Source organism: Melanerpes formicivorus, unplaced genomic scaffold, assembly GCF_026170545.1.
Source record: "Melanerpes formicivorus ecotype bairdi unplaced genomic scaffold, bMelFor1.0.p_v2 SCAF_57, whole genome shotgun sequence".
NCBI classification, from domain to species: Eukaryota; Metazoa; Chordata; class Aves; order Piciformes; family Picidae; genus Melanerpes; species Melanerpes formicivorus.
The window spans coordinates 1,711,382-1,723,579 of NW_027142409.1; positions in this window are offsets into that span (position 1 = coordinate 1,711,382).

Genomic DNA, 12,198 nt, shown 5'->3' on the forward strand with positions numbered 1-12,198 from the left:
CACTGCCCAGCCTGTATTTGTGCCTGGGATTGCCTCGACCCAGATGCAGGACCCTGCACTTGCTCTTATTGAACTTCATGAGGTTGGCTTGTGCCCACCTCTCCAGCCTGTCAAGGTCCCTCTGGATGGCCTCCCTTCCCTCCAGTGTGTCTGCTGCACCACACAGCTTGGTGTCATCAGCAAACTTGCTGAGGGTGCACTCAATGCCACTGTCCATGTCACTGACAAAGATGTTGAATAAGACAGGTCCCAGGACTGATCCCTGAGGGACTCCGCTTGTCACTGGCCTCCACTGGGACATGGAGCCATTGACAGCCACTCTTTGGGTGCAGCCATCAAGCCAGTTCCTTATCCATCTAGTGGTCCACCCATCAAACCCATGTGTCACCAGTTTGGAGACCAGGATGTGGTGCGGGACAGTGTCGAAGGCTTTGCTCAGGTCCAGGTAGACAACATCAGTTGCTCGCCCCTCATCTATTAATTTTGTCACCTGCTCATAGAAGGCCACCAGGTTGGTCTGGCAGGATTTGCCCTTGGCAAAGCCATGCTGACTGTTCCCAATCACCTCTTCACTATTCTTTTGAGCGAGTAGTGACTCCAGGAGGATCTGCTCCATGATCTTTCCAGGCACAGAGGTGAGACTGACTGGCCTGTAGTTCCCTGGTTCCTCCTTCTTACCCCTTTTGAAGATGGGGGCAATGTTTCCCCTTTTCCAGTCTGTGGGGACTTCCCCAGATTGCCATGACTTTTGAAATATAATAGAGAAGGGTTTCGCAACCTCATCTGCCAGTTCTCTCAGTACCCGTGGGTGTATCCCGTTGGGTCCCATGGACTTGAACACTTTCAGGTTCTTCAGATGATCACGAACCTGATCTGCACTTACAATGGGCAGTTCTTCCTCCCCGTCCCTGGCATTGACTTCCATAACATCAGGAGTGTGGCTAGAGGCCCTTGCAGTGAAGACTGAGGTAAAGAAGTTATTAAGTACCTCAGCCTTTTCCTCATCACTTGTGACCATGTCACCATTTTCCTTTCTGAGGGGGCCCACACCTTCCCTAGTCGTCTTCTTCCCATTAGTATACCTGTAAAAGTTCTTAGTGTTCCCTTTAATCTCCCTGGCTAGATTCAATTCAAACTCTGCTTTGGCTTTCCTAACCAGGACTCTTGCTGCTCGGGCAGCTTCCTTGTATACCCCCTGTTCTACCTGTCCTTCTCTCCACTTCCTGTAGAGTTTCCTTTTAAGTAATAGTGTGTCCAGTAGCTCCTTGCCCATCCAGGCAGGCCTCCTAGCATTCTTACCTGCTTTTCTCTTTGTTGGTATACAGAGCTCCTGGACACAGAGGAGGTGGCCCTTGAATACTGACCAGCTGTCCTGGGTCCCTCTTCCCTCCAGGGCTTTGTCCCACGACACTTTGGCTAGCAGATCCCTGAAGCGATCAAAATCTGCACGCCTAAAGTCTAGGGTCTACTTTAGTTTTAGACAAAGAAAAATACCTTCTCAGGGAAATCAATCCTGGGCCTCTTTTTATTAAAGGCAACCAGCAGCTGAAGTACCGGAATGCAAGACTTGTACTAAATTATATGGTAGTTTCGTGATATTTCAGCTAGGAGCTGAATTCAAACTGTTGTGATCTAAAGCAGATTTGACCTACGTTCCCAGGCATGCATTAATCCGTCGATGCTACAGTTTACAGACACAGGATTAGTTCTTGGAGTGCTGTGCTAAGCACTGAGAGAAGTTGCTAAATCCTGGAGGAAAAAGGAGAAACCTAGAAAGCTGCTACAATGTCCTGCATTTTTAATGTAGTTCCTTCCGAATTCCTTCCTTCCGAATTCCTTCCCAATGCCTTCCTTCCGAATTCTTTCCCAATGCTTTCCTGCCTTCCTACCTTCCTTCCTTCCTTCCTTCCTTCCTTCCTTCCTTCCTTCCTTCCTTCCTTCCTTCCTTCCTTCCTTCCTTCCTTCCTTCTACCTTCCATCTTTCCAAATACCTATCTTCCGAATTCCCTCCTTCTGAATTCCTTTCGAATTCTTTCCTTCCTTCCTGCCGAATTCCCTCCTTCCTTCCTTCCTTCCCTCCTTCCTTCCTTCCTTCCTTCCTAATTCTATCCTTCCTTCAGAATTCGTTCCATCCTTCCGAATTCCTTCCTTCCGAATTCCTTCCTTCCATCCGAATCACTCACTCACTCACTCACTCCCTTCCTTCCTTCCCTCCTTCCTTCCTTCCTTCCGAATCCTACCGAATTCCTTCCGAACTCCCTCCTTCCGAATTCCTTCCTTCCTTCCTTGCTTCCTTCCTTTTGAATTCGTTCCATCCGAATTCCTTCCTTCCGAATTCCTTCCTTCCTAATTCCTTCCTTCCTTCAGAATTCCATCCTTCCTTCAGAATTCCATCCTTGCTTTGTTCCTAATGCGTTCCTTCCTTCCTTCCTTCCATCATTCCTTCCTTCCTTCTTTCCTTCCTCCCTCCCTCCCTTCCTTCCTCCCTCCCTTCCTTCCTTCATTTTTACCTTCCTTCCTTCCTTCCTACCTGCCGAAATCCATCCTTCCTTCTGAATTCATTCAATCCTTCCGAATTCCTTCCTTCCTTCCTTCCCTCCGAATTACTTCCTTCTGAATTCCTTCCCAATGCCTGCCTTCCTTCCTTCCTTCCTTCCTTGCAAATACCTGCCTTCCGAATTCCTTCCATCCGAATTCCTTCCTTCCTTCCTTCCGAATTCCCTCCTTCCAAATTCCTTCCTTCCGAATTCCTTCCTTCCTTCCTTCCTTCCGAATTCCTTCCGAATTCTTTCCTTCCTTCCTAACTCCTTCCTTCTTTCAGAATCCCTTCCTTCCTTCGTTCCTAATGCGTTCCTTCCTTCCCTCCGTCCTTCCTTCCTTCCTCCCTTTCTTTCTTCCTTCCTTCCAAATTCCTTCCTTCCTTCCTTCCTTCCTTCCTTCCTTCCTTCCTTCCTTCCTTCCTTCCTAATTCCATCCTTCCATCTGAATTCGTTCCATCCTTCTGAATTCGATCCTTCCGAATTCCTTCCTTCCAGATATCTTCCTTTCTTCCGAATTCCCTCCTTCCTCCCTAATTCCTGCCGTCCTTCCGAATTCCTCCCTTATTTAATTCCTTCCTTCCGAATTCCTTCTCTCCAAATTCCTTCCTTCCTTAATTCCATCCTTCCAAATCTGGTCCTTCCGAATTCCGAATTCCTACCTTCCGAATACCTTCCTTCTTGCCGAATTCCTACCTTCCTTCCGAATTCCTTCCTTCCTTCCTTCCGAATTCCTACCTTCCTTCGTACCTAATGCCTGCCTGCCTGCCTTCCTTCCAAATTCCTTAATTCCTTACAAATTCCATCCATCCTTCTGAATTAATTCCTTCCTTCCTTCCTTCCTTTCTTATTTCCTTCCGAATTCCTTCCATCCGAATTCCTTCCTTTCTTCCTAATTCCTTCCTTCCTTCAGAATTCCTTCCTTCCTTCGTTCCTAATGCATTCCTTCCTTCCTTCCTTCCTTCCTTCCTTCCTTCCTTCCTTCCTTCCTTCCTTCCTTCCTTCCTTCCTTCCGAATTCCTTCCTTCCGAATTCCTTCCTTCCTTCCTTCCGAATTCCTTCCTTCCGAATTCCTTCCCAATGCCTTCCTTCAGAATTTCTTCCTTCCTTCCTTCCTTCCTTCCTTCCTTCCTTCCTTCCTTCCTTCCTTCCTTCCTTCCTTCCTTCCTTCCTTCCTTCCGAATTCCTTCCCAATGCCTTCCTTCAGAATTTCTTCCTTCCTTCCTTCCTTCCTTCCTTCCTTCCTTCCTTCCTTCCTTCCTTCCTTCCTTCCTTCCTTCCTTCCTTCCTTCCTTCCTTCCTTCCTTCCTAATTCCTTCCTTCCAAATTCTTTCCAAATTCATTCCTTCTTTCCTGTCGAATTCCCTCCTTCCTTCCTTTCTTATTTCCTTCCTTCTTTCCTTCCTTCCTTCCTTCCTTCCTTCCTTCCTTCCTTCCTTCCTTCCTTCCTTCCTTCCTTCCGAATTCCATCCTTCTGAATTCCTTCCTTCCTTAATTCCACCCTTCCGAATTCCTTCCTTCCTTTGTTCCGAATTATTTTTTTCCGAATATCTTCCTTCCTTCAGAATTCCTTCCTTCCTTCCTTCCTTCAGAATTCTGAATTCTGAATTCCTTCCAAATTCCTTCCTTCCGAATTCCTTCCTACCTTCCTTCCGAATTCCTTCCGAATTCCTTCCGAATTCCTTGCATCCTTCCGAATTCCTTCCTTCTTTCAGAATCCCTTCCTTCCTTCGTTCCTAATGCGTTCCTTCCTTCCTTCCATACTTACTTCCTTCCTTCCTCCCTTTTTTTCTTCCTTCCTTCCAAACTCCTTCCTTCCTTCCAAATTCCTTCCTTCCTTCCTTCCGAATTCCATCGTTCCTTCTGAATTCGTTCCATCCTTCTGAATTCCTTCCTTCCTTCCTTCCGAATTCCGAATTCTGAATTCCTTCCAAATTCCTTCCTTCCGAATTCCTTCCTACCTTCCTTCCGAATTCCTTCTGAATTCCTTCCGAATTCCTTCCATCCTTCCGAATTCCTTCCTTCTTTCAGAATCCCTTCCTTCCTTCGTTCCTAATGCGTTCCTTTCTTCCTTCCATACTTACTTCCTTCCTTCCTCCCTTTTTTTCTTCCTTCCTTCCAAACTCCTTCCTTCCTTCCAAATTCCTTCCTTCCTTCCTTCCAAATTCCATCGTTCCTACTGAATTCGTTCCATCCTTCTGAATTCCTTCCTTCCTTCCGAATCACTCCCTTCCTTCCTTCCTTCCTTCCTTCTGAATTCTATCCTTCCAAATTCCTTCCTTCCAGATATCTTCCTTCCTTCCGAATTCCCTCCTTCTGCCCTAATTCCTGCCTTCCTTCTGAATTCCTCCCGTATTTAATTCCTTCCTTCCGAAATCCTTCTCTCCGAATTCCTTCCGTTCTTAATTCTATAATTCCGAATCCCTTCCTGCTGAATTCCTTCCTTCCTTCCTAATTCCTTCCTTCCTTCCAGCTTCCTACCTTCCTTCGTACCTAATGCCTGCCTGCCTTCCTTCCTTCCTTCATTTTTTCCTTCCTTCCTTCCTTTTTTCCTTCCTTCCTTCCTTCCAAATTCCTTCCTTCCAAATTCCTTCCTTCCTTCCTTCTGTATTCCATCCTTCCGAATTCCTTCCTTCCGAATATCTTCCTTCCTTCCGAATTCCTTCTCTCCGAATTCCTTCCTTCCTTAATTCCATCCTTCCGAATCCCTTCCTTCCTTTCTTCTGAATTCCTACCTTCTGAATATCTTACTTCCTTCTGAATTCCTACCTTTCCTCCTAATTCCTTCCTTCCTTCAGAATTCATTCCTTCCTTCGTTTCTAATGCCTGCCTGCCTTCCTTTCTTCCTTCCTCCCTTCCTTCCTGACGAATTCCTTCCTTCCTTCCTTCCTTCCTAATTCCATCCTTCCGAATTCCATCCTCCCGGATATCTTCCTGCCTTCCGAATTCCTTCCTTCCTTAATTCCTTCCTTCCGAATTCCTTCTTTACGAATTCCTTCCTTCCTTAATTCCACCCTTCCGAATTACTTCCTTCCTTTGTTCCAAATTCCTTCCTTCCGAATATCTTCCTTCCTTCCGAATTCCTGCCTACCTTCCTAATTCAATCCTTCCCTCAGAATTCTTTCCTTCCTTCATTCCTAATGCTTTCCTTCCTTCCGAATTCCTTCCTTCCTTGCAAATCACTCCCTCCCTTCCTTCCTTCCTTCCTTACTTCCTTAGTTCCTTCCGAATTCCTTCCTTCCGAATTCCTTCCTTCTGAATTACTTCCTTCCGAATTCCTTCCCAATGCCTTCCTCCCAAATTTCTTCCTTCCGAATTCCTTCCTTCCTTCCTTCCTTCCTTCCTTCCTTCCTTCCTTCCTTCCTTCCTTCCTTCCTTCCTTCCTTCTATCATTCCGTATTCCATCCTTCCGAATTCCATCCGCCGAATTCCTTCCTTCCGAATATCTTCCTTCCTTCCGAATTCCTTCCTGCCTTAATTCCTTCCTTCCGAATTCCTTCTCACCGAATTCCTTCCTTCCTTAATTCCACCCATCCAAATTCCTTCCTTCCGTTATTCCTAATTCCTTCCTTCCGAATATCTTCCTTCCTTCAGAATTCCTTCCTTCCAACTTTCCTAATGCGTTCCTTCCTTCCGAATTCCTTCCTTCCTTACGAATTCCATCTTTCCTTCTGAATTCCTTCCTGCCTTCATTCCGAATTCCTCCCTTCCGAATTCATTCCTTCCTTCCAAATCACTCACTTCCTGCCTACCTTCCTTCCTTCCTTCCTTAGTTCCTTCCAAATTTCTTCCTTCCAAATTCCTTCCGAATTCCTTCCCAATGCCTGCCTGCATTCCTTCCTTCCTTCCTTCCGAATCACTCCCTTCCTTCCTTCCTTCCTTCCTTCCTTCCTTCCTTCCTTCCTTCCTTCCTTCCTTCCTTCCTTCCTTCCTTCCTTCCTTCCTTCCTTCCTTCCTTCCTTCCTTCCTTCCTTCCTGCCTTCCTTCCTGCCTTCCTTCCTGCCTTCCTTCTTTCCGAATTCCATCCTTCCTTGGGAATTCCTTCCATTCTTCTGAATTCCTTCCTTCTTTCTGAATCACTCCCTTCCGTCCTTCATTCCTTCCTTCCTTCCTTCCTTCCAAATTACTTCCTTCCGAATTCCTTCCCAATGCCTGCCTTCCTTCCTTCCTTCCTTCCTTCCTTCTGAATTTCATCCTTCCGAATTCCTTCCTTCCGAATATTTTCCTTCCTTCCGATTTCCCCCCTTATTTAATTCCTTCCTTCCGAATTCCTTCTCTCTGAATTCCTTCTTTCCTTAATTCCATCCTTCCGAATCCCTTCCTTACTTCCTTCAGAATTCCTTCCTTCTTTCGTACCTAATGCCTGCCGGCCTGCCTTCCTTCCTTCCTTCACTCCTTCCTTCCTTCCGAATTCCTTCCTTCCTTCCTTCAGAATTCCTTCCTTCCTTCATTCATAATGCCTCCCTGCCTGCTTTCCTTCCTTCCTTCCTTCCTTCCTTCCTTCCTTCCTTCCTTCCTTCCTTCCTTCCTTCCTTCCTTCCTTCCTTCCTTCCTTCCTTCCTTCCTTCCTTCCAAATACATTCCTTCCTTCCTTCTTTCCGTATTCCTTCCTTCCAAATCACTCCCTTCCTTCCTACCTTCCTTCCTTCCTTCCTTCCTTCCTTCCTTCCTTCCTTCCTTCCTTCCTTCCTTCCTAATTCCTTCCTTTTGAATTCCTTCCCAATGCCTGCCTTCCTTCCTTCCTTCCTTCCTTCCTTCCTTCCTTCCTTCCTTCCTTCCTTCCTTCCTTCCTTCCTTCCTTCCTTCCTTCCTTCCTTCCTTCCTTCCTTCCTTCCTTCTTTCCAAATACCTACCTTCCGAATTCCTTCCTTCAGAATTCCTTTCGAATTCCTTCCTTCCTTCCAAAATCTCTCCATCCTTCCGAATTCCTTCCCAATGCCTTCCTGCCTTCCTTCCTTCCTTCTTTCCTTCCTTCTTTCCAAATACCTACCTTCCGAATTCCTTCCTTCAGAATTCCTTTCGAATTCCTTCCTTCCCGCCGAATTCCCTCCTTCCTTCCTTCCCTCCTTCCTTCCTTCCTTCCTTCCTTCCTTCCTTCCTTCCTTCCTTCCAAAATCGTTCCATCCTTCCGAATTCCTTCCCAATGCCTGCCTGCCTTCCTTCCTTCCTTCCTTCTTTCCGAATTTCTTCCTTCCGAATCCCTTCCCAATGCCTGCCTTCCTTCCTTCCGAATTCCGAATTCTGAATTCCTTCCTTCCTTCAGAATTCCTTCCTTCCTTCATTCCTAATGCCTGCCTGCCTGCCTGCCTTCCTTCCTACCTTCCTTCCTTCCTTCCAAATTCATTCCTTCCTACCTTCCGTCCAAATTCCTTCCTTCTGAATTCCTTCCTTCTGAATTCCTTCCTTCCTGCCGAATTCCTTCCTTCCTTCCTTTCGTCCTTCCTTCCTTCCAAATACCTACCTTCTAATTCCATCCTTCTTTCCTGGCGAATTCCTTCCTTCTTTCCTGACGAATTCCTTCCTTCCTTCCTTCCTTCCTTCCTTCCTTCCTTCCTTCCTTCCTTCCTTCCTTCCTTCCTTCCTTCCTTCCTTCCTTCCTTCCTTCTCTCCTTCCTTCCTTCCTTCCTTCCTTCCGTATTCCATCCTTCTGAATTCCATCCTGCGAATTCCTTCCTTCCTTAATTCCACCCTTCCGAATTCCTTCCTTCCGTTGTTCCTAATTCCTTCCTTCCGAATATCTTCCTTCCTGCAGAATTCCTTCCTTCCTTACGAATTCCATCTTTCCTTCTGAATTCCTTCCTGCCTTCATTCCGAATTCCTCCCTTCCGAATTCATTCCTTCCTTCCAAATCACTCACATCCTTCCTTCCTTCCTTCCTTCCTTCCTTCCTTCCTTCCTTCCTTAGTTCCTTCCAAACTTCTTCCTTCTGAATTCCTTCCTTCCGAATTCCTTCCCAATGCCTTCCTTCCGAATTTCTTCCTTCCGAATTCCTTCCCAATGCCTGCCTGCCTGCCTTCCTTCCTTCCTTCCTTCCTTCCTTCCTTCCTTCCTTCCGAATTCCTTCCTTCAGAAATCCTTCCGAATTCCTTCCTTCCGAATTCCTTCTCTCTGAATTCCTTCCTTCCTTAATTCCATCCTTCCAAATCCCTTCCTTCCTTCCTTCAGAATTCCTTCCTTCCTTCGTACCTAATGCCTGCCGGCCTTCCTTCCTTCCTTCCTTCCTGCAGAATTCCTTTCTTCCTTCTTTCCTAATGCTTTCCTTCCTTCCGAATCCCTTCCTTCCTTACGAATTCCATCTTTCCTTCTGAATTCCTTCCTGCCTTCATTCCGAATTCCTTCCTTCCGAATTCCTTCCTTTTGAATTTCCTCCCAATTTCTTCCTTCCTTCCTTCCTTCCTTCCTTCCTTCCTTCCTTCCTTCCTTCCTTCCTTCCTTCCTTCCTTCCTTCCTTCCTTCCTTCCTTCCTTCCTTCCTTCCTTCCTTCCTTCCTTCCTTCCTTCCTTCCTTTCTTCCTTCCTTCCTTCCTTCCGAATTCCTTCCTTCCGAAATCCTTCCTTCCAAATTCTTTCCAAATTCATTCCTTCTTTCCTGTCGAATTCCCTCCTTCCTTCCTTTCTTATTTCCTTCCTTCCAAATTCTTTCCAAATTCATTCCTTCTTTCCTGTCGAATTCCCTCCTTCCTTCCTTTCTTATTTCCTTCCTTCCTTCCTTCCTTCCTTCCTTCCTTCCTTCCTTCCTTCCTTCCTTCCTTCCTTCCTTCCTTCCTTCCTTCCTTCCTTCCTTCCTTCCTTCCTTCCTTCCTTCCTTCCTCCCGAATTCCATCCTTCTGAATTCCTTCCTTCCTTAATTCCACCCTTCCGAATTCCTTCGAAATTCTTTCCTTCAGAATTTATTCAGAATTCCTTCCTTCCAAATTCCTTCCTTCCTTCCTTCCTTACGAATTCGTTCCATCCTTCCGAATTCGTTCCATCCTTCCGAATTCCTTCCCAATGCCTGCCTGCCTTCCTTCCTTCCTTCCGAATTCCTTCCTTCCTTCCTTCCTTCCTTCCTTCCTTCCTTCCTTCCTTCCTTCCTTCCTTCCTTCCGAATGTTTTCCTTCCTCCAGAATTCCTCCCTTATTTAATTCCTTCCTTCCGAATTCCTTCTCTCTGAATTCCTTCCTTCCTTAATTCCATCCCTCCGAATCCCTTCCTTCCTTCCTTCAGAATTCCTTCCTTCCTTCGTACCTAATGCCTTTCGGCCGGCCTTCCTTCCTTCCTTCCTTCCTTCCTTCCTTCCTTCCTTCCTTCCTTCCTTCCTTCCTTCCTTCCTTCGTTCCGAATTACTTCCTTCCAAATTCCTTCCCAATGCCTCCTTCCTTCCTTCCTTCCTGCACAATTCCTACCTTCCTTCTTTTCTAATGCGTTCCTTCCTTCCGACTTCCTTCCTTCAGAATTCCCTCGAATTTCTTTCCTTCAGAATTCTTTCAGAATTCCTTCCTTCCGAATTCCTTCCTTCCGAACTCCTTCCCAATTCCTTCCTTCCTTCCTTCCTTCCTTCCTTCCTTCCTTCCTTCCTTCCTTCCTTCCTTCCTTCCTTCCTTCCTTCCTTCCTTCCTTCCTTCCAAATTCATTCCATCCTTCCGAATTCCTTCCCAATGCCTGCCTGCCTGCCTTCCTTCCTTCCTTCCTTTTTTCCGAATTCCATCCTTCCTTCTGAATTCATTCCATCTTTCTGAATTCCTTCCTTCTTTCTGAATCACTCCCTTCCTTCCTTCCTTCCTTCCTTCCTTCCTTCCTTCCTTCCTTCCTTCCTTCCTTCCTTCCTTCCTTCCTTCCTTCCTTCCTTCCTTCCTTCCTTCCTTCCTTCCAGATTACTTCCTTCCGAATTCCTTCCCAATGCCTGCCTGCCTGCCTTCCATACTTCCTTCCTTCATTCTGAATTTCATCCTTCCGAATTCCTTCCTTCCGAATATTTTCCTTCCTTCCGAATTCCTCCCTAATTTAATTCCTTCCTTACGAATTCCTTCTCTCTGAATTCCTTCCTTCCTTAATTCCATCCTTCCGAATCCGTTCCTTCCTTCCTTCAGAATTCCTTCCTTCCTTCGTACCTAATGCCTGCCGGCCTTCCTTCCTTCCTTCCTTCCTTCCTTCCTTCCTTCCTTCCTTCCTTCCGAATTACTTCCTTCCTTCCTTCCGAATTACTTCCTTCCAAATTCCTTCCCAATGCCTCCTTCCTTCCTTCCTTCCTTCCAGATTCCTTCCTTCCTTCTTTCCTAATGCGTTCCTTCCTTCCAAATTCCTTCCTTCCTTCTTTCCTAATGCGTTCCTTCCTTCCAAATTCCTTCCTTCCTTACGAATTCCATCTTTCCTTCTGAATTACTTCCTGCCTTCATTCCGAATTCCTTCCGAATTCCTTCCTTCCGAATTCCTTCCCAATTCCTCCCTTCCTTCCTTCCTTCCTTCCTTCCTTCCTTCCTTCCTTCCTTCCTTCCTTCCTTCCTTCCTTCCTTCCTTCCTTCCTTCCTTCCGAATTCCATCCGAATTCCTTCCTTCAGTATTCCTTCGAAATTCTTTCCTTCAGAATTCCTTCCTTCCAAACTAATTCCTCCCTTCCTTCCTCCCTTCCGTCCTTCCTTCCCAATTCCATCCTTCCTTCCGAATTTGTTCCATCCTTCCAAATTCCATCCTTCCTTCCGAATCACTCCCTTCCTTCCTTCCTTCCTTCCTTCTTTCCTTCCTTCCTTCCTTCCTTCCTTCCTTCCTTCCTTCCTTCCTTCCTTCCTTCCTTCCTTCCTTCCTTCCTTCCTTCCTTCCTTCCTTCCTTCTTTCCTTCCTTCCTTCCTTCTTTCCGAATTCCATCCTTCCTTGGGAATTCCTTCCATTCTTCTGAATTCCTTCCTTCTTTCTGAATCACTCCCTTCCGTCCTTCATTCCTTCCTTCCTTCCTTCCAAATTACTTCCTTCCGAATTCCTTCCCAATGCCTGCCTTCCTTCCTTCCTTCCTTCCTTCCTTCTGAATTTCATCCTTCCGAATTCCTTCCTTCCGAATATTTTCCTTCCTTCCGATTTCCCCCCTTATTTAATTCCTTCCTTCCGAATTCCTTCTCTCTGAATTCCTTCTTTCCTTAATTCCATCCTTCCGAATCCCTTCCTTACTTCCTTCAGAATTCCTTCCTTCTTTCGTACCTAATGCCTGCCGGCCTGCCTTCCTTCCTTCCTTCACTCCTTCCTTCCTTCCGAATTCCTTCCTTCCTTCCTTCAGAATTCCTTCCTTCCTTCATTCATAATGCCTCCCTGCCTGCTTTCCTTCCTTCCTTCCTTCCTTCCTTCCTTCCTTCCTTCCTTCCTTCCTTCCTTCCTTCCTTCCTTCCTTCCTTCCAAATACATTCCTTCCTTCCTTCTTTCTGTATTCCTTCCTTCCAAATCACTCCCTTCCTTCCTACCTTTCTTCCTTCCTTCCTTCCTTCCTTCCTTCCTTCCTTCCTTCCTTCCTTCCTTCCTTCCTTCCTTCCTTCCTTCCTTCCTTCCTAATTCCTTCCTTTTGAATTCCTTCCCAATGCCTGCCTGCCTTCCTTCCTTCCTTCCTTCCTTCCTTCCTTCCTTCCTTCCTTCCTTCCTTCCTTCCTTCCTTCTTTCCAAATACCTACCTTCCGAATTCCTTCCTTCAGAATTCCTTTCGA